The following is an 11,220-nucleotide window of genomic DNA, read 5'->3' on the forward strand; positions in this document are numbered from 1 at the left end:
GACATACCCGGCAAACAAAATCTTTATAAATAAAAGATTATAACAAAAATAAAGGTAAGTTTTTTTTTGCTGCTGTAAATACTTTTTCAGACTATAATGAAATTAATAATAACTTTAATTTGGCAATTATCATCGAACTTTAGGTTATATTTGTTATTTCATATACTTATTCAGTACATAAATATTAGAGGACTTTAAATAAAGATATAAAACATAAGTGAAAATATGAAAGATACTTGAAAGTAAGACAATGGGCAGCCTTATCAGATTTAACTGGAATGGCAGAAAAGATACATATATATATTCAGACTTTGTAGTCTCCAAAGCAGAATGTCTAAAACAAGAGTTTACATGCCCTATAATTTTTAGAGCTTATAAATTTAACTTTTATGCTAATTGTAATAGTGAAGGATCAGTGTAGGCTTCTGTGATTATTAAATGCAAAGCCTTGTATGTTTGGATATCTAAGGTAAGTTTTAAATCCAGAATTGTGGAGCATCGAGCAAATATTAAATAAAAAATACTAGTAAAATATTTTAATTTAGGTCCTCACTTATGAAATGTATTTTTAATTGGCTTTTGAGGAATTAAGATAAGTAATATAAGCAATGTTTCTTTAGAGAATTATGTATATTCACTTCTTGTCATTATGATCTGACAAAGTACATATAAGAGCAGAAAAGTTTACCTTTGTTTTAATTGCAGTCATGAATTTATTTACTGAAATTATTTCATGGTAGGTATTCATCTAGTCATTTTTCATGTATGCATTATGCTGGCAAATTCTACATCTCAGAAAGAGTTGATCACCATTCTACTACCAAGGCAGAATCTTCATCTCTCTTCCTGAAATAGAAACTCACATTTTGAATAAAGTCTCATTCAAAGCACTCTGGTATGGGCTTTTTCAATGCAGACTGGAAAACATAGCACCATTTAATAAAAATACAATCTTTCTTTTAAATTTTGAAAATTGGGAGCATAATTCAGTTTGATAGTTCAAATGTAGTCCTTGCCTTTCATACAATACTGAAACACATATTAGCTATAATGTTTCAGCAACATCCAGTGCTGACAGCTTTCCCAGCTAGATCTCATTCACTTGTGCAACTTTGCCACTATGAAAGGTGTGCAAGAAAGATGCATAGTCACTTTTCATTTTACTTATTAAATTCACAGATACAGTTATTTCATCAAATTGCAGAAAGAAAGTTGCACATTTCAAGAAACTATCTAACCTGCTGTCTGTCACCTCAAAAAAGTAAGTTAGGTGTCAACATTCAACTATTTTTAAAATAAAATCATACCATAAGATTACATGAGGTCAGCACATGCCCTCCAGTACAACATATTTAATTCCATTGTTCATCCATTGGTTATGCATGTAAAATAAAAGTTCATTTCCCAAATATCAGTAAAGTCTCACAAATTGACAGTTGCCCATCTTAATCTTATCTAAAGAAGACTAATATCACCATAATCTGTTTAACTATGTTGCCACTTGGTCATTATGATCCAAAGACCAAAAAACTTCTCTTTGTCCACAAACTTATCAAATCTGCAGAGTTTGTACTCATACCATGTTGCTGTGGTCTACAACTCCTAACTATATTCATCAGGTCAGCATCCCCCTCCAGTCCATAAAGAACATTTGAAAGACTTCCTAGCCACAATCTGTCTCTGTTCTTGCTCAACACCAAGATAAAATATCCATAAATATGAACAGATATCTAGTTAAAACGTATAATTTCTTACTATCTTCTTTACTTACTACCTTCAATAAGTTTCAATACCCCAACTGTCTAATTATGTCACAAACCTGTGTTTTTTCCCTTACTTCATATTTTAATTCCGGTTTGTATTATCATTACTTACCTTTCATTTCTCTAAACTGGCTAATTTTTTTTCTAAATATTAATTAAATTATTGTTATATAAGTTGTTTCTATTTTAACCGATGTTTTCACATTATGTCTAATTTGGTATGATTATTTAAACTGCAGATGTTTTGTATTATTTTGAAGATTGCAAAGTTGTTATTCTTAAAATATTTTAGAGCTCCCTGAGCTTCATTTAAAATGGCTAGTTACACATCTGTAATTTCCCAGTAATCAAATGTCAATAAATAAATTCCTTTGGAAAGGAGGTGTCATCTCAAGTCTTTCTTAAATATACAGTAACCATTTGAAATGTGAGCACCCAATAAAACAAGTCCCAAAACACGGAAGATGAATGGTGGAAAAAACAGACATATATGCATATATATATATATATATATATATATATATATATATATATATATATATATATATATATTTAGGGATCCATATCAGATCCACGAAAAACCACTTATGCGAAGACGAGTACGCTGAGACCACATTGCTGACAGAACACATTGCCGACAAAGGTAAGTATAAGTACTGCGAAACAGAATGTATTCCCGTTAATGCAATTAAATTAAAAACAACCACCCCTACTTAAATATACCAACTTCGGGATCACACCACATTGCAGAAACAAGAATACATCCCGTTCCGCACTACTTATCATTCTTGGTGATGTTTTGTGTCGGCGATGTGATCTCGGTGAATTCTTCTTCGGGTAAGTGATTTTTCATGGAACTGATAGATTCCCATACATATATATATATATATATATATATACATATACATATATATATAGATATATATATATATATATATATATATATATATATATATAGATATAGATATAGATATATATATATATATATATATATATATATATAGATATAGATATATATATATATATATATATATATATATATATGGTTTCACTTCATATAGTCGAAATGCTGAAATCCTGAATTTCAGCATTTCAAGTGCATGAAGCCGAAACCATCACAACACCGAAACCCCACAAAGCCGAAATCACAAACACACATACACTACACCACACACAAACCACAACACCTACACCACAAAAAACAACAGCGCAACAAAACACCACACATACACATACATACACTAAACAAAAGCAGGGGGGCAAGCCCCCCTGTACCCCCCTACTTATATATACTAACTCAGAGATCGCACAAACAGAGAAAAGAAAAAACTCAAACACACACATTCTACAGTCCCTCACACACACATACACACATCACACATACACATAAGTTACAAAAACGCTCACATACACTCACTCACCTGAAAGTCTGAAACACAAACATCCCAAACAAACACTACTCGTAATGTAGCGTCACTGCATAAGTGCGGATTTGACATATTCACATTCATGTTTATGCACTTTCACTATTCTGAAGTTTCGGCTTCATGCACTCGATATGCTGAAATTCTGGATTTCAGCATTTCGAGTATATGAAGTGAAACCGTATATAGATATATATATATATATATATATATATATATATATATATATATATATATATATATATATACTAAGTCCAAGATAGCCATTTCATAGAATGTTCACCTATCTCAGAGGTATGGCAATCCCTGAGTTCGTATATATAAGTTCAGAGGGTGTGGGGAATTTGCCTTGGTTTGTGGGGTCTTGTTCCCCTGCGAATAAATAAATGAGCAGAGTGATCTTTGAGATTCATTCACCCAGGTATTTGGTCTTTATTTTTTTGGCTTTACACTGATAATGACACATTTAATTCTCATTTGTCAAATAGAATTTTTTAATGTTATATGCTTACATAAAAGACTTAACAGTACACTACAGATCAGGGAATTATGCTTTATGTCTATTTCATATTGCCTAGTATTATGACAACTTTATATCATTATCTGAAATCAGTGCATTGATAATAAATTAATCTTTAATGTATCCACTTATTACAAATAAGTGTTTCTTATCAAAGGCATCTTCTTTTAAACCAAGGCTGAATCAATCACTCACAAAGGTTAGTTTTATATTTCCTGGCCAGGATTCATGCTTTTTGGAGAATGGCAAAAAAGGGAATTGAATAATATTAGTACTATGGATAATCTAAAATCTATCATTCCATGAAGCCTTCAAGAATACCTGGATATTTTACAAGAATTCTTTAAGCAGATGGTGCTCCTATAGCATGGATGCCATTGATATAGCTCACTGATCTTAGCAACTCCAACGTCTTGAGTAAGGTGTTTAAAAAAATTAAAGATACTCTAGATTAAAAAAGATGTATGCAAAAATGCACCAGTATAAAATGTCCAAATAGGAAGATACTTGGATTTTGACAGGAGCTTTTAAGATCAGACTTTTGACTTATGCAGCTAGGTGTGAGTCAAACTGAACAATGGAGATAGGTATGAGTCAAACTGATAAATCATATATTTCCAGTATCTGTTGCCTGAGGTAATTATAATATCTTGGAAAATATGAAATACTATAGAAAGAATATTTCTGGTTCTGAATCTGTCTTTATTAATTGTAACTAATAATTGTAATAAACCTGTGATGTTATTGCTTTATTGTTGAGGAATATTATATACTTTACATTAAATGAATTATGGCATTTGTTGAATGAACAGTCACCCTTCCATTTGTAATGTCAGTCAATCCTGAGACTATTTATGTGAGCTTGAACATTGTTGTCAATACAATCTAACCAACAAATCAGAACCCTATATTCATGGCCTTTCAAGATGTTTTTTTCAAGGGTAGGACGTTGCAACTGAAAGAAATACGAATAATAATTTAGTACCACAAAGATGGATATAGAAAGATTTTCTTCAAGCAATAACCCATGCCTGGATGTGGGTAATGCTGGATTTACCCACTGTTGGTGTGGTTTTGTCATGAGGGCAAAGCCCGAGTGGCCAAACAAAGACAACCATGGGTAAATCCAGCATTACCCACACCCAGAAGTGGGTTATTGCTATTATACAATGACATTATTTAAAAAAAAAAAAAAAAAATACTTTTCTTAAATAATGGCATTGTATAATGCCTCCTTGCTGCCCTTCCACATCTGTCCAGTATTCTGCGGCAGTTCTGATGTACTGCGCATGTGTATGGTTACGCAGTACGTCAGAGCTGTGTGTGGAAGCAACAGAGAAAGGAAGCTCTCCGCTGCTTTTTAAAAGGTGTCTTGCTATGTTAAACGAGTTTAACATAGCGAGATAACAGCAATGGAGCTCTTCTGTTCTCCGTTGCTGTCCAACACACACAAAAAAAGACTTATACTAATGGAAAAAGTCCGGGTGAACTGGACCTTTTTCCATTAGTATAAGTCTGATTTACAATGGGCATGCTGACCAAGCAGTGTGCACGTTTTGGAATATTAATGGGGGGTTGTTGATTAATCACAGTTATTTAACAGCAGGACCACTTCATATGATTGAAATCTCAAAATACTGAATTTCATTTGACTGAGACTACACTACAAAACGTAATTTTCAAAATACTGAAAACTCATTTCACAGAGTATCATTATACTGAAAGCTTATAATACTGAATTTCAAAATAATGCTGTCAATTCATCTTAACCACTGCTGCCCCCATTTTTGCCTTTGGTTTTTCCCAGCATCAGTGTCTTTTGTAACGAATCTTATATTTACATTATGTGGTCAAAATATTTAAGTTTTAGTTTTACTATAAAGTATATGAGTTTTAGTTTTACTATAAGACCTTTCAATGAGCAGGCTGGGTTTACTTTCCAAAGTATTAAAAGACTAGACCTTCTTATAGAACACAGCATTGTTAAACTTTGTCTACAAAACCACACTTCAAAAGCACTGATGTTTTCAGCCCAGCAGACTTACCTTCAGTCTAACTTTCACAACCTTGTTATTACCTTAGCTCTGACTGTATAGACTTTTGTTGATAAAAATATCTTTTGACTTAACTAGATCTATCTTTTAATGTCACAGTTACATTCACCGTCTGCAAAGATCCTCGAGACTAGGAAAGCAGATTCTGTCACTGCCTTCACCTTTAGGATACTGGTATAATTCTAGCATGATTAGTCCCTGTAGTAAGCCATCTTTTACTTTTTCTGTTTTTATCTTTACAAACAGGCTATTCTTCTCCTTCTCACTTTCAGATTTCAGACTTGTAGCCGCTGGATATCTAAGGTTGTTAATATTTCTCCCAAAAATGATTCTCATATCTGATTCTTTAAACTGAACAGTTTGCAAGATATATTCAACAAATAAGTTAAATTAGTAGGATGAAGTATGTTGTCTAGGCCCATTTAACTTCACTGTCCAAGATATCTGGTTCTAGATCATAAAATATATCACCTAAGGTATCACTGATAATATGTCAATCTTATATACTTGCTCTGTATATTACTGTCACCTCTTCTTAATATTCTACTTTTGATAGTTTCGTCCCGTCTTTGTCTTTTATCGATCCCATTTTGGCATAGGTGTTTCCCTTAATTGTAATAATTACTTAGTATCTTGTCTTTCCCATTCCATTATCTTCTTCCAGATCTTTGTATGTTTCTTGTCATATGATGCCTTATCACTCCTTCCAATTCTTCAAATCTCAGTAATCCATGAAAACGTTTTCTGTTCCTCCCTTGCATTTGCTGTCCTTGCTTTACTTGTTACAGGTAAAGGCTGCACAGACAGCCATTGGGCCTTACATTCTTCTTTCTATTAGGAATATTCCACCTTCTGAAAAATCCCAAAAATCTCCATATAGTCATTCTTGCACTCTATCCACCAGGTCAAATTCCATAAACCTGTTTTAAACTCCACTACATATTGCTGTGGAATATTGTTGACGTCATATCTAATTGGCCTAGAAACCTTTTATTTTTTTCTTTAAGTTGGGTCTAAACATTTTGATAAGAAGATTGATGGTCTGAGTCACAAGTAGAAACAGATTTTGTTTTTTCTAAATATATAGAGCTTTTACTGAATGCAAAGTATATATTCAGTCTGATTTCAGAATTGGCTATTTAGTGATAGATGTGTGTAAAGCTGTATCTTACAGTACAGAAATTGTGTGTTTACTTTGACCAGTGTTTTATTTTGAAAGAATTCTGCAAATTCACATCTTGCTTCATTTCATATACCAAGGCCAAGCACGTACACATGCTATTCCAGTTGTTTTTTTACTCGCAATTTTAGTATTCCAGTCACCTATGACAAAGGTAATATCTTTCATTGGTAATACACCCAAGAGGTTTTAGTTCTGCATAAAACTGCTCAACATCCTTCTGTCCTACATTCACCTGGTTGCTGCACCAACTTATAACACTGTAATTTTGAATGCCATACCTTGGGGCCTGATTTGAATGATTCTGTCAGTGTGATATCAGATTATTATCGCTAAGGGTTATTCCATTCATTTCTCAAGATTCTAGCTCACAGTAGAAAATCAAATAATTATCTGAATTAGAACAAACTACCTCAATCAGTTTTAATTCAATAAATACCAAGATGTCAATACTTATTTTTGCAGACTTAAACTTGGCTTTACAGGAAACTACAGCACGCTCAGCTGTAAACTATTTACTGTTGAAGGAATAACTGATGAAGCTATGAAAGTGCATTTCAGATAGTAGATTATCACTGGAAGGAAACCAGTTTAAAGATTGATAATCTTTGTACAGTGAACAAATGAAGATGATGCCATTTTTTTTAATAAAGCTAATATATCATCAATAGTATATATGAAGTTATGCTCTACTATAATACTATAATCATTAGCTAGTCAAATGCCTAAATATTATTTACTTCATATATTACAAGTGATTTTAAGCTTAGATTTGGATAATTCATTTGTTTATTGCATTTGTTTACCAGGATAGCCCAAATGGGTAAGGAAAACATACCCCTTTTCAGTGGAGTCTCAAGAAGAAAAACGCCAAACTTCATAACAATTACTATGTACAAATACAAAGCTCATAATTAACATATACAAATACATATAGATATACAATTAGAGTAAATGTCATGCTGTTATGCACAGTTTTATAACAAGAGCAAAAGAAGATACGGAAGAAAAATAAAAAAAAAATAAAATCTTTTTTCACAGTTTGATGACAGTTCATAAAGGAAATGGAGGGAATAGTCTGAGTGTAGGAATAGATGAAGAAGTAGAAAAGAGAGTTCATATTTTAATATTATAGGCATACAAAACTACTGTAGGTGTTAGAGTAGCAATGGTATATGAAAGAAATATTACATAGAGAGGGGAACCAAATGATAATTAAACTGAGTTTACTTGAAGGAAGTGGAGGATGGTGTGAGAGAGAGAAATAGTAGGAGGTGGAGATAAGACAGAGTAGTGCTAAGCTAGGAGAGTAGGTAGGCAGTATGTATGTGAGCTAAGAGACTGAGAGAATTATAGAACTACAGGAGCTAGGCAGGCAGTATAGGTGTAAGCTAGGGGAGTAAGAGAATTATATTACTTAGGTAAGCAGCATAAAGGTGAGCTAGTTGACTGAGGGAATTATAGGAGCTAGGTAGGCATTATGTATGTGAGCTAGGAGACTGAGAATTATAGGAGTTATGTAGGCAGTATAGTTATCGGCTAGGAGACGTAGAGAAGTATAAGAGTTAGGTAGGCAGTATAGATGTGAGCTAGGAGACTGAGAGACAGAATAAGAGAGGATATATTCATGAAGTTGAGTGGAGATAACATGGATAGAAAAACATGGCTTAAGTATATGAGACATTCTAAAAAGTTATTTTATCAAATGGCTAAAGGCAAATGTTATAAAATCTTATCTAATCTTTCCTTATAGTGAAACACACGTATGTCCCACTCATCAGGTTAGATACAAAGTCACAGTCAGCTGTCTGTCCCGTGACAGGATTCATCAAACCATGCATGCATTCAAGTCTCTTGGCAACATCTACCATTATGACTCTGTCATAGTTCATGTTGGAGTAAATGACCTGAGAAGTACCTCACTGGACTATAGGACGAGAGATATGACTGAACTCCTGAGTATGTGTCCCCAGCAGGTATGTCCCTAGCCTTGAGCAGCATATTACCTTACCTAGAATGATGCTACAGTTGTTGTTGTGTCTTTCAGCTTTTCCCGGTTAGGAGTCGCCATGATGCTACAGTATAAACAAAAAAAGATTAATTTCAATAATTGGCTTAGTTTTTGGTGTCATTCATAGGGGATCCAGTTTGTGTCAGCCTGGGATGATGTGGTCAACAAACCTCACTACCTTGCCAGAGACAGTTTGCACCTGGCACCACTAGGCTTTCAGCTGCTAGTAAAGGCTCTTGCCTCCCCATAGTGCCCTTTTAGGCAAGGTCTCAAAAACAAAATTGCTGATGTGAAAATTGCCAATCTTAGCAAAATAAGGGATATGCTGCTAAATGCTAGGAGCTTAAACCAAAAACTGCATACCTTGGAAGCACTTCTATCACTAGAAGATGTAGATGTCTGTGCAGTCACAGAAACCTGGTTCAATGATTCAGAGAGTACTCTGACCTTCCAAGTCTACAATGGCTTCCATACCTTCAGACTGCAATGTATGAGAACCAAAGTATATTAGCGATAAATTCACATCCTGACTAGTTAGACTGGACAACTCCATGGAGTTACTCCAAGTTCAGATTACTGTGGGTGAGATTCCCATTCAAGTCACAGCTAGTTATAGATCCCCCTCCATGAATCATGAGGCACACAAGGCCTACTTGACCAATCTAGATACAATCCAAATATTGCCAAACACTTTGGTCATGGGGGATTTCAATTATCCTACCATCAACTGGGAAGCCCACTCTAGCATTAACTCACATGCACAAAAGTTCCTTGACTTTGTTAACTCAAATATCTTGGAACAAATTGTTCGAACCCCAACAAGAGGAACCAACATACAAGATCTGGTCCTCACTAACATGACAAACAGATGCACCACCTCAACTGTCAGAGCCTCATTAGTTAATTCTTACCAAAAATCAGTCACCTTTGAACTTGCACTAACACCAGAACTCACAAAAGGCAAACTCAGACTAAAACACTTCATCAAGGCAAACTATATCCTCCTAGGGGAAGGTATAAATGCATTCCAAGCCCCACTCTCAGCTATAAGTGGTAACTGCAACAAACCTTACACTGAAGCCCCGTACAAGCACTTGAATAAGTGTATAGACCTCAGTTGTTCCAGAGAGAATCAAAACTAGAGCCCCAAATAAAAACAAGCCACCCTGGTGGACATCCAGCATCAACAAACTTTACAACAAACACAAAGGGATACAAAGAAAACTAAGGGGAGGCCCCAACAATGGAAAAATACCCTCCTCAGACTCAACAGGCAAATAAGACAACATGTCAAATCTTCTAAGGGTAACTTTGAGAGAAAACTAGCAATCACATCCAAGGATAACCATAAGGCCTTTTACAGCTGCATACATAGCTTAAAAGGTAGGATCCAAGCATGTGCCAAACTAGTGACTAATGGTATCACACACACACACTGATCCCGCAGAGATAGCAAACCTGCTAGTGGACAGCTTTGGTGAAAATGTCATTCCTCTATCTCCTCCAAACTTATCACAAACCTTACCCAAAACTCCCCCTACCATACATATCCAAAAAAGTCTGCTATTAAAGCCTTGTTTAAGGCAAAAACACAGCCTCTATGGGACCAGATGGCATCCCAGGCTGCCTTCTAAACAAAGTAAAACATGAACTAGCATCACCATTAAGTACCCTATTCAATCGAATTTATACCATAACATCGAAGTAGTAAAAAGTTGAATGTTATACTATCGAACCCAAAACAGCAAATGCTGAAAATAGCGAAGCTGCTGAACATTGAATTCTTTCCTAAGGAAAGAATTTGGTTGGCTGTTTCTGCCGCTTCGCTATTTTCTCCACTGTGGTGCGAAGGTTATGGACTGGGTAAGGTAAGTGTGTGAACGGACCGTGTTAAGGTGAGTGTGGGAATGGGATAGTTAGGGACCTTAGGGTTAGGGAGCGGGTAAGGTGAGTGTGTGATAGTTATGGACCTTAGGGTTAGGGAGCAGGTAACGTGAATGTGTGATAGTTAGGGACCTTAGGGTTAGGGAGCGGGTAAGCTGAGTGTTCGATAGTTACGGATCTTAGGGTTAGGGAGCGGGTAAGGTGAGTGTGTGATAGTTACAGACCTTAGGGTTAGGGTTTGGGTTAAGATAAGTGGATAGATAGTGTATGTACAGTTTAGTGTAGGGTTAGAAGTAGGGTTTTAAGTGTATATGTGGTTGCTTTTTTTGGTGTGCTTGTGTTGTGTGTGTGTTTCTTGGAACAGCAAATTTTTTCCCTGGGAAA

This window comes from Protopterus annectens, chromosome 2.part1 (genome assembly GCF_019279795.1).
Source record: "Protopterus annectens isolate FY-2018-M chromosome 2.part1, PAN1.0, whole genome shotgun sequence".
In the NCBI taxonomy this organism is placed as follows: domain Eukaryota; kingdom Metazoa; phylum Chordata; order Ceratodontiformes; family Protopteridae; genus Protopterus; species Protopterus annectens.